Consider the following 4,636-nt stretch of genomic DNA (forward strand, 5'->3'; position numbering starts at 1 on the left):
ATATATATATAACAAGCAGTTCAATCTTCGGAGGACAAGAAGGAAAGGAACGAGGAAGGCTTCAGAGAAAGGTTGAAAATCCTTAGATTTTAAATCCGACTGCGGTATCGTGTTTCTATCGACGCAGGCTACAACTGGACGTAAGTTTTGTTACGTTTAGACATGATTTGAAATTATGATATTGTCAGAATCGGATATGATTCATATATGCTGTTCTTGACATAGTAGACATCGTATCATCGAAACCGGATCGAAGAACGGACTATGTATGCAATTATTATGATTTTCAGAACTGATGTGATCGAGATTGTACATAGTTTAGACTATTGTCTGTTATCGTTGAGATTATATCGTATTTATTGACATTGATCAGAGTATGTCTTGATTTTAGTATTGAGCAGAACATGGTGAACTGAGTTATATACTCTATTCGATATTGTCATTGCCAGATTGGGTATGGACAGAGTTGAATTCGAGACTTCGTCTTCGTCGGACCGAGAAGATAAAGGTATAAATTAATGTTGAGTTGGGATTGCACAACTCGAGTGAGGTTTGACTCGAGTTTTCCTAAATCACATACTTTATTTTATTGCATTGATATTTGCAATTAATGAATGAATTGATATGCATGTTCTATTGATATATAGATAGCAGGTATTAAATGATTGGTCTTGTGATAGAAGTGCCTGATAGTGATAGAATCGTCACTGGCACATTGCAGATTGTCACGGGATAGGAATATGGCAGAAGTGCCATAGTCTTGGACAGATAGGTCACGACATCGGACGTTTGGTCATATCGAAGTGGATAGAATTGGATTTGCTTCTATTACTGATGTTCGATATGGAAAGGGCCAAAGTCTGTGAATAAGAACGTACCACCACCCCGATCGGGAGTGTAGGTGGGTGTATGTTCTTATTCTGATCGGGATCCCTAGATTAGGACTGAGTCGAGTCTGAGTCTGAGAATCACGGAGAGTGATTCATTGATTGCTATTGATTTATGTTCCTGATTTTGGTAAATGTTTAGAATATGACTTTTTATTGATATTAATCCATGTTTCGGATTGTGATACATGCGACGAATACTTTATTCATGTTTTGATTAGGAGGCATGTTATGAATATCTTTTATATTCTTTTACATTGATTATATGATTGCATGTGTACATGGTTTATACTGAGAATATAATTCTCACCGGAGTTATCCGGCTGTTGTCTTGTTTGTATGTGTGCATGACAACAGGTGGGACAGGATCAGGGTCAAGAAGAGAACGAGACAGGACTAGTTAGAGTGGAGGCTCCGGACTTGGATTAGAGATAGGGTTGGACACTAGATATTAGATGTTTAAACCTAAGTTGAATAAATGTATGTGGTACAGGACTTGTACTTTTATATACTGAGATGTATATATGTTTTATTTCACTACGTTCCGCAATTAAAAAAAATAAAAATTTAGACCCTGTTTATTATAATTGATTAAATTGTCCCAATGATGATTAAGAATATGATTAGCGTCCGGGTCCCCACAAAAATCATTTTAATTTAAATACTAGAATTATGCATGGCTTATACGTAGTCTGATTTACGGGTTCTACATGTTCCCCATGCACTTTAGCTTGCTCACGAAGTAGCCTACTATAATCATCAACTACATTAGAGGAAGTGTCACGCCCCGTGTCCGAAACATCGGTGACATCCGGCATTGTTTAACAATTATATTGAAAACAATAAAGCCTCGTATCGAATCAAACCAGTCTTTTTCATAAATAAAGTATTGTCTTACAATGACAATGAAATAAATACATCAGAGTTGCGAAATGCGGAAAACTAAACAAAAAGGAATACAATTTCTCGAATTCTGATCACCATCCCCAAAACGCTTCTTGCTCCTCCTCGTTCATTTGTTCTTCATTTTTATCTGAAATTTGTAAGGGGTGAGTGTTTTGGGAAACACTCAGCAAGTGGGGGTCGATCGATTCCAAAGATACATATAGAACTTAATTCTTTAAAAATTTCTTTTAACATACTTTCAAAACTAAATATTCTTGACTTGACACAACAGAAACGAAGCGAATAAAAGACGGAGCTTATCAAATGATTCAGAACAGAACAGAAACAATTCAGATCATTTCAGAACAGACAAAACACACTGTTACTCATCTCATTTCCATGATCAAATTGTCCCCAATATGTTAGTCCTCTAAGGGGTGAGGCCAAAACATGGTTTTATACCTACCAATGGGGCCAGAACATGGTTTTATACCCACCAATGGGAACCAGAACAGAACATGGTTTTATACCCACAATGGGGGCCAGAACAGAACTACAATTCTTGTCCCATTTCAAATTCGAATCGTAACAGTGCAACAGAATTCAGAAGTAACAGACAAAACTTTTCAGATTTTCAGATTTCAGAGTTTTCATACGGACACAACGGAATCAAAGGAATTCGAAGCATAGAAGAAACACATAATCGATAGAAATTTAAAACAAAACACATAGCAATTTTCGAAAATAAAGACACACTTACTTGTATGTCATATTATGTATATCAAGTTTAAAAATACAAAAAGATATGTAACAAAAGCCCACTTACAGTATTTTGAAGGAAATTTCTTGTTGAAAATTGGGCAGCACTTCGACGCTATTTCAACAACTGTGATCTCTAATTGAGAAGCACTTCGATTATAACTTCGAGTAGACTGAGTCGTGATTTCGACAACACTTCGACGCAGTATTGCAACTCCGGACTGCACGAACTTTTCCTTCTTCTTTCTTCAATCTCGGCTGAGAGCTTTTTAGGGAGGGGGAAAAGCCGAAATTCTTAGGCTTTGTGGGATTATTTTTCTATCATTTTGGTGTGTTATTTATAGGCCACTCAAGGCTCCTCACCTAGCCCCTTGGCCGAATTCTTGGCCTCCAAGATTAGTCATTATTGCATCTCAATTTTCCATGCATTCCTCAAGTTCAAGACCGACCATAATTATGGTTCAAAATCCCATGCACTCTTAAATGTCATCTTNTAAGTTCAAGACCAACCATAATTATGGTTCAAAATCCCATGCACTCTTAAATGTCATCTTGATCTTCTAAAGGGTCACTTTTTGCTGGGACCCAGACGCTAATCATTTCCTTAATCGTTATTAATATCAAATGAACAATTAAGTAATGTGGGACATAAATTTTTTTTTTCCTAAATTATAAATGCAAAAACGTAACGTAACTTAATCTAATTTACATAGTAACATAAAAGTACAAGTCATTTACTAAATACATTCTTATCATACTAGGGTTCAACTACGTGTCAGCGCTGAATCCTAATCTGCCTCTAAGCCCGGATCTCAACGCTAACTAGTCCAGCGTCGTACTCTTCTTGACCCTGATCATGTCCCACCTATTGTCATGCACACATACAAACAAGACAACAGCCGGATAATTCCGGTGAGAATTATATTCTCAGTATAAACTATGTATACATGCAATCATATAAAACAATATAAAAGCAGATAACAGATATTCATAACAGAGATTCATAACATGATTCACTATCAATAATAAATCATATTCCAACATGTACCATAATCAGGAACATAAATCAAAATCAATCAATGAATCACTCTCCGTGATTCTCAGACTCAGACTCGACTGAGTCCTAATCTAGGGATCCCGATCTGAATAAGAACATACACCCACCTACACTCCCGATCGGGGTGGTGGTACGTTCTTATTTACGGTCTTTGGCCCTTTCCATATCGAACATCAGTAATAGAAGAAACTCCAATTATATCCACTTCGATATGACCAAACATCCGGTGTCTTGACCTATCCGTCACAGACTTTGGCATTTTCACCAATATCCTATCCTGTGACAATGTGCAATGTGCCAGTGACGATTCCATCACTATCCGGCACTACTGTCACAAGATTAGTCATTTACAATTAGGCGTATCTGCTTATGACTCAATACATAAATCAATAAATCAAAGATATCAATCTCATTTAATTGCAAATATCAATGCAATAAAGTAAAGTATGTGATTTTGGGAAATTCGAGTCAAACCTCACTCGAGTTGTGCAATCCCAACTCAACATTAATTTATACCTTTATCTTCTCGGTCCGACGAAGACGAAGTCTCGAATTCAACTCTGTCTATATCCAATCTGGCAATGACAATATCGAATAGATAAAATATCAGTATATAACTCAGTTCAAAACCTGTTCTGATCAATACTCAAATCAAAACATAATCTAATCAATGTCAACGATACAACAATACCATCTCAATCAATACTAAATCTGATCAATACCAATCTACTGATGTTTTGACGGCATAACAATACATTCTCGATAACTCCATCAATCTCAACATCACAGATATACTATCAGAACTCAAAATCAATCACGGTACAACTCATAATCTCAACGATAATACAAATCTGATATCGCATCTCAATCCAATCAACTCCGAAAATCATAACAAATACATACACAGTCTGTTCTTCAATATGACTTCAATTATATACTGATCAGTAAATCCAGAACACATAACAATAATCAAATCTCAATTCATAATCAGTAATGATACAAATCTGATATGAAATCTCAGTCAATTCCTTCAGAAAATCATAATAAT

Source organism: Primulina huaijiensis, unplaced genomic scaffold (genome assembly GCF_012295235.1).
Source record: "Primulina huaijiensis isolate GDHJ02 unplaced genomic scaffold, ASM1229523v2 scaffold1183, whole genome shotgun sequence".
Lineage (NCBI taxonomy): Eukaryota > Viridiplantae > Streptophyta > Magnoliopsida > Lamiales > Gesneriaceae > Primulina > Primulina huaijiensis.